At 35.6% G+C, this 7,640-nt stretch overlaps 1 non-coding gene across 1 annotated transcript; it reads right to left on the reverse strand.

Annotated features, from left to right (window-relative positions):
• Positions 1 to 3,721: 3,721 nt before the first annotated feature.
• Positions 3,722 to 3,794, reverse strand: TRNAV-UAC (transfer RNA valine (anticodon UAC)). Its single transcript has one exon. It is a non-coding gene; the product is annotated as a tRNA-Val (tRNA).
• Between the last annotated feature and the right edge of the window lie 3,846 nt (positions 3,795 to 7,640).

The following is a 7,640-nucleotide window of genomic DNA, read 5'->3' on the forward strand; positions in this document are numbered from 1 at the left end:
CTTGTTCTCAGGTATCTAAATTCAAGTGGAAAGGCATGGGGCTCAACAAACTAGCCAGACCTCCAGTTCAATCTCCTCTTCCAGGTATATTTAACTATGATATAACTATCATCGGTTTACTTACGGTTTACTTACTCAAGGAATTTTTCACGGGGGTTTTGTCCCTCACCACCCCGCCAATCTTATTGTAGGCCTGGCCGAACCATCATGGGATCAAAAAAGGCCCTGATAACCTGTATTATTCAGAGTAAGCTTAGTCTTGCAGGTGAGATTTTCCACGACCCGATATATTAAAAAGTCTCATACAGACTGCAATACAACTGTTCTGCACAAAGAATAAGTGCATTCGCTTTCTGATATCCTGTCACATTTTCGTCGTATCTCTGAAGCGCGACATTCGCTGATTCGTGCAAGTGATACGTGTTGTGAGATCCTGTTTTTGGGGTATGGCTCTTTTTCGTATTATGTTTAGGCGTGAGCGAAAACCACACGGAGATAAAAAGCACAGGATAACTTTCTAATGAGAAAATGAACGCATTGAAGAGCAATAGAAAGCGACGATGGAAACAAAAAATAATCAAAGAAGTTTTCTTGTAGGGCACAAACAAAAAACGCGCGGGTGTTCCCTACGAATCCAACCAGGGACCTGCCGCGTGTAAAGCAGATATGATAACCGCTACACTACAGACACCTGCCGGAAAAGGAGGAACGGCATTTCTTGAACTGATCCTGGGTCGTATTCAAAATAATTATCGAATGATGACCGAACATGATTCGAATTCAGATCTCCTAGACACGGGCCCCCGTACATTAGGACACTTGGGGCACGTGTCGGGTTGCTCTTTTCCTAATCCCAAGAGAACCCCAAACGACAGAAAATTCGTGACTTCTAGCCTTCTCTGCAAATATAACAGAAACTAATAAACGATGTTTGTCCATTGACCCATGCAACTTCGTCGGATGTTCACCAAAACTCCATTCCCTTTTATCGTAACCGAGTTAGTCTCGCCTGCAACCAGCACCATTTTATGGGAAAGCTGATATGGGAACGACTTTCAATCATAGAGTTTGAAGCTCCTTGTATAATGTAAGATGTTCTTTTTTATAGCTCGGGCCCCTTCCTTTGTAGTCTGCGGACGCCGCTGCCCCATAACAGAGGAGTAACAGCTGCCTCCTTATCTGTTCGACATCCGGCCATTGCCAGTTCAGATGGCAAGTTCAAAAAATATTTTCAAAATTAAAAGGTACACTCGCTCTACGATGGCTCACGAACGACTCAATTAATCAAGTAATAATATCTAACGAGCTCAAAATTGCATTTTCAATGGATATAGAAGAATTAATTCCAAACTTCGATAAAGCAATGGTTTAACAACGAACATATAATATTTTTATAAGAATTATTAATATGTTCGTATATATAATATTAGAGTGAATTAATAAGAGTTTAAATGTCCATAATGCTATTTTCATAAATATCCACGAATGCCTCTGTGTGTGTGTGTGTGTATGCTTAAATGAGTATGATAATTTTGCCTATATATAGATAGATAGATAATGGATAGAACGTCTAAATGATATTAGTGGACCAATTTGTATTTAATTGATTAATTAAAATATTTAGGAAATTTTCAGTGACTGTGTTTATCTCAATGGAATCGTTATTTTTTCTGGTCTCATACAAAGTTCTGTAATTTTATTGCATTATATTTCGTCATCGGCCATTAAGCTTCGTTGTACGTCCGTATATTTCATTAAAATTTATACAGTTTATGCATTTTATTATATTTATTTCAAAATGTCTTGTACATTTTATTTCTACATATGGTATGTATCATTCTCAAAGTGATAAAGGTTTAAGGAGAATCGAGTTTTGACAGAAGAAAGGAAGGGGATTAAGAAACTTGAAAAAACTGGGACAAGAAGGGAGGATAAGTTAAAATTTCAAGAAAAATGAAGACGTAACTTATTGATAACCGAATTTGAATATTTTTAAATGCAGTAACCCATCAATAAACTTAATTTATTAACCATTAAAATGAACGAGTTTGGTATATATTTGTCTTACAGAAACACCACGACGAGAGTGATTATCTGAAGTGGCGAGACGGGCATTTGAACTCATCTTACTGCTGCACACTCCGATCATCATAGGTATCTTCAATTGGTTGTATGGTCATGTATGTTTGCCAAAGACTTTAGCTTTAGTGGTCATCGTGGCACTACTGGCCGTCTCTGTAGATGCCGAGGAAAATCAAACTTTGTAGCAACCGACTTTTCATGCAAATAGGTGTATCCGTGCAAATAGGTGTAATAGGTGAACTTTTCTAAGAGCACTTAAATCGTTGTGATAACTTCAAGTGCAGCAGTGAGTGCGGAACTTTTCTTATGAAATCCTCATTTCCGTTGTGATGGAAACTGGTTAACCTCACGACAACCAGTCGACATGTCAGACGCATTTTCTCTTCGGCAATGGCGATTTCTCTCAAATTTAACTCGCAAAGTCGTTCTCTCATCTTATCTTTCGAATACGTGTGTTTCAATTATCAAATTGCTTCGTCGTTTTCACAGAAAAACAACTCGCATTCGTTTTCTGGCTTGCGAAGATTGAGAAAATCTTTTCGGCTTTCTTCGCCTGCTTCAATGTTTATAAAATTCTTTCGACGTTTTCGACATAATGGACCCGGAAACGAAACTACCAGCGCCATGGAGGACGCCATGTTGCTTTCCACCGTAAACTACTGCTACAAGCGGTCGTTTTTGCCGTTCGACGGCGCGCACTCCCACCGGAATTTAGGAACGCGTTCCGCAGGAATTCTTAAACGGATGTCGCTCGCGAAGAGTTACGCGCAAGAATAAAAGAACGCACCCCACGTTCATTTTTTTATGATACAGTACAATTATTTTAAGCTGCGGAACCAATTAGATGTTTTAACATGTATTTCTATGGAAAAATGCGTTTCGTATAACGGACGTTTCACTTAACGGACGTGCACTTCGAACGGATTAAGTACGATATATAAGGCACCACTGTATATTGGGCCCATCCCAATATCGTTATTGGAACGAGAAATATAAACCATCGTTTAATAACATTAAATGTGAGTGCGGCTTGCGGCCCTTGGTACCAGCTGCGTTAGGATGTTGGTGGAACGAAAGAAATGCACCGATCGATTTTATCAATCTGATTTTTTTTGTGTTACTCGTACGCCAGCAATTCAAAAATTCCTAAAGCACGGCGTGGAGATACCTTTTACAGCATATGCAGGATACTTTAAGGGAAAAAACTGCAACGTAATTTCTAACAAAAAAAGATCGCGTGTCACGCGTGGCAGTTTGCAGGTATCAAAATGATAAACAGCGTTTCACCGAAACATCTGTAAACGTGTTCAAATAAATCGATAAACATCACCTCGGAGAAAGGGTCTTGAGAGTTCTAGCTTCGTGGAAGTTTTCGCATTTCCAGGTGAAGTCGATGAAGTTGTTCGTTCGTGAACAGTGCGACCGGCATTTGACAGTTACGGTCTAACGTGAGATGTCCGCTCGAAATGCGCCACTAGTTTATATTTGGGAAACATCGCTTTCGTTCGCTACCGCAACAGCAACTGCTCCAAATCGAGGTCAATCATTACCTGTTAAACAAACTGATAAAAGAAAAGTTCACGACCGAATTGCTATGACGGCCTGCGTCCAACAAAAGACTGAAGCTGTCGTAAAATATTGTGTCTGCCAGGGATCGAACCTGGGACCTTCCGCGTGTAAAGCGGACGTGATAACCGCTACACCACAGACACCTGCCGCATAACAGCGGAACGGCGTTTCTTCTTTTTGAGATCTTATAAAAAAAAATATTTTTTTCTCGTTCAGATCTAACAGGAAAGTATAAAAACAATGGATCATTTAACTATATCAAAATAGATTTATCTTCTAGAATTCTTCATCGCGTAAAGAAATTTCGTTCTAATTTCGATAGGAATTATGAATAATAACACAAAATTATTTATTTGAGAATCCCGCGTTAAAAAATAGTTTTTTTAGAAAAATATTTTACCCTGACCCTAGAGTTAATAAAATATCATATTTTTAAAACCATTTTATTAATATAATATTTGCGCATTGAAAGTGTTAGAACTCAGTTGCTTTATACTCTCCAAGAAAGTCACTTAACACTCCTGCTACAGAATATAGAATGTACTCAAAGTTAATTCGCTCATGTCAAGAACACATTAGACAAGAAGAAATAATTTGACGTGTGTCACACTCGTGGCTGTCATCTTAATGGCGGCATATTGCGTACAACTCCGAAACTGTAAATAAGAAGGGTGTCATGCATGGTACTGGTACACATCATTTTGGGTTAGAATTTATCAAGGAATCGATTGCCGAAAGACTTTATTGACCTATCTGGAATTGCTACAGAATTATGCTCGTTATATGATGTGCTCAATTCGCATTCCTCGGGTACATTCTATACTACGTAGCAGGGGGTGTAAAGTGACTCTCTTTCTCACATTGTATATCACTGATAAAGTATCCATGGACGAAGATACAATTAAAAGTTCTGTTTAGTAAAAGAAAAACTTTAAAACCATTACTGTCTCTTATTGTCATTGTTTTTCTCATATATGCATTTCAATTTTGCGATTCTCAACAATACATTCGTAGGACAGACCTTAGCCTACAAACAAATATCTGAAAAGACCAAAAATTACAAAAGGCAACACAATATTTTTTTAAAAAACTTACAACTGCACTTTTACAATGTAAATTTAATCAATTTATTTTTTACAATAGCGAAATGTTCTGTGTGCTACGTCGTTAAAATCGAAATTCTTTTGTTTTAGGTGTTTAAAACTTTAAAATTACTTTTCAGTTATTTATATCCGAGCGAATGTATTATTTAAAGTAAATTAATTTGGTTTATTGTCATTTCGAATAATTATGTTACAGAAATGAATTTAACGTTTTGTTTTTCTGTGAAATGAAGCTAAATATTTTAAATAAGAGTTTATGTTTTAATCTTTTTATGCAAAAGAATTATAAATTTACTTTTCGAAAAATATTAAACATTTATTTATTATTTTACAATTAATTTTCGAAAGTTGCGGTCACAGTTGCTTGATTTTATACTAAACAAATCTTGAATTATCCGCTTTACATCTAGATATAAACATTAATACTTGCAATTTTAAGTAGGACATAAAGCATCTTTGAATGTAGCGAGGTTGAGGCCGAAGTTTTCAACGCGGAAACGTGTACGTCGGATGTTCAGCGCCTCTTTCCTGTAAGCCTAGAAGATTGGCAATGGCCTTTGGATAGTCAGTGCAATCGTGCTCGACAATCCAAACGCCATTGTCAAACTTCTAGGCTTATAGGAAAGCGGCGCTGAACGTCCGACGTACACGTTTCCGCGTCGAAAACTTCGCCTTCAACCTCGCTTGTATTTTAATACGTGTTAATAATAATTTGTGCTATTTCATGTTTAATTATGATCTTGGACTTTTCTTTTCTTAAAATACTTTAAATAATCAATATTTACAAATATGACTATCAATAGTACTATTTACCCGTCTGATTAGATTTTACATAACGTGTAATCACATATTCCAAATAATTAAGATACGATAGAAGAGACGACAACGTTCCTTAATTTAAATATATCTACTAAGTAAACTTGAATTTATAGTGAATACGAAAACAATACAAAACAACAATTAATTTCAAAATATCTGTAACAAATAACAGAATCAATTTAATTAAACTGTGATAATCGCTAATCTGTAATATATACGTGATTCCCGTTGTGATACGCGTGAATGAAGTTCGATTGTTCTCTCTTCAATCGGAGAAGTTAGTGTACGTCTGCCGACATCTTCTATGAAAATTACCCGTATTCTTCAACTTTAATAATCCCGAGAACACGGAGTGTAGGGCTGAAGCCATCTACAAGTGAAATTATATAAAATTCTTATTAATATAGACCTAGATATAATTAACAGTTAAAGAGCGTAACTATAATCTACACACAATTTTAAATAAAAACGTAATTTCTACAAACTACCGTTTTTCTTATGACGTTATTTTTAAACTGTGCATTAATATCACGCATAATTTCAGAACCGCCGAAATTTTACTTATAATATTTAAAGAACAGAATCTGTAAAACTACCTTTAGAAGGATTCTCTTATCGACGTAGCAGAAGCCAATGGACAGACACAAAGAAACTTTTCCGAATCTTTTCATGAAATCCAACACCTATAAAAAATTTATGTTAAATGTATTAAACAAATAAAATTTATAACAACAATAAAATCAAAATAACTTTTAATTTTTGTGGCAAATCCAAATGGCAATTTGCAAATTGCCGAATGCCTTGAAATCCGTTTTGCATCTAAAATATTAAAAACAAATACAATTAAAATATTTAAAATGTTTCAAAATAATAATAATAATAATAATAAATACCGTGAAAGCAATACAGCATAGAAAACAGCCCCATATAATGCAGATAAAGAAAAAAACAATCATCAGCATGAAAATCCAAATTTTTAAAATCTCTGGCATATGAATATACAAGTAAGCGTAGTACAAAAAGCTCGTTCCCCAAATTATTCCGAAATAAATAGAATGGAAAATCATACCGAATTTTGTGTTCAACTGATTTATAAAATTCCACAATTCTTGGTGACGGCTCATCAAATCTTGCAATTCTTTTCTTAGATTTCTGTCACTGCTTCTTATTATGCAGAACTCCGAACAAAGTTCTTCAAACTCTCTGTAAGAAACACGTATGAGTAAAGCAGTCAACAGTAAATTATGTGCTACGCCTCCTATAATTAAAGTCGTTACAAATCCATATACAACAGTGCATATTAGAGCTTCAAATTGAAAGTGTTGCTTTTTTTCAAAAGCCGGAAAATAAACATTCAAGTTGACAATTTGAAAAACGATCGTTAATAATATGACGATGATCGAAACAGAGAGGGAACAGTTTCTTATCAGATCATTATTTTGGACAATCATTTTTTCATAGAACCACTCGTTTCGTAGTTTCGTAATCAGATCGATTTTGTTGCGTCTGCTAAAGGTCAGAGTGATCGAATAAGTAAGGAATAATACAACAAGAGAAATGTTTATTATTTTACCATCGTCTTGAAATACGTCAAACCATCCAGGACACAATGCGTATTCGCCTAAACGTGGTAACGATTGCCACATTAAAAGAACAGTGAATTGCCAGAATAGATACTGAAGGCATCGAACGTAAAAGTTGGTTAAGTTCGAATATTTAAGTTTGTAAATTCGCCGCATACAAGAACAAATTCGAAATGGATTCCAGCCGTAAACCAGGGCCGTGCTCCAACAGGGTGCGAGGAAACAGCACATGCAAATTTCTTTCTGGATATTTGAATCCATTTTGCTGGTGTTTCTGCGGAACTTAATGTACTGGTAAACAGAAATTAACTCGAAATGCTGGAATATATAACGACGCTAATTTAATTTTATTGCTATTTTAATCAACCAATAGAGCTCATTTGAAGACGTGGGAAATTAAGTATTCTGAAGCACGATCAATCTTGTATCTTATGGCAACTCTATGTAATAAGTTTACTTTATTAATTGAATGGTGTAGTTGTTT

This window comes from Centruroides vittatus, unplaced genomic scaffold (genome assembly GCF_030686945.1).
Source record: "Centruroides vittatus isolate TY-2023 unplaced genomic scaffold, ASM3068694v2 contig_1759, whole genome shotgun sequence".
NCBI lineage: Eukaryota > Metazoa > Arthropoda > Arachnida > Scorpiones > Buthidae > Centruroides > Centruroides vittatus.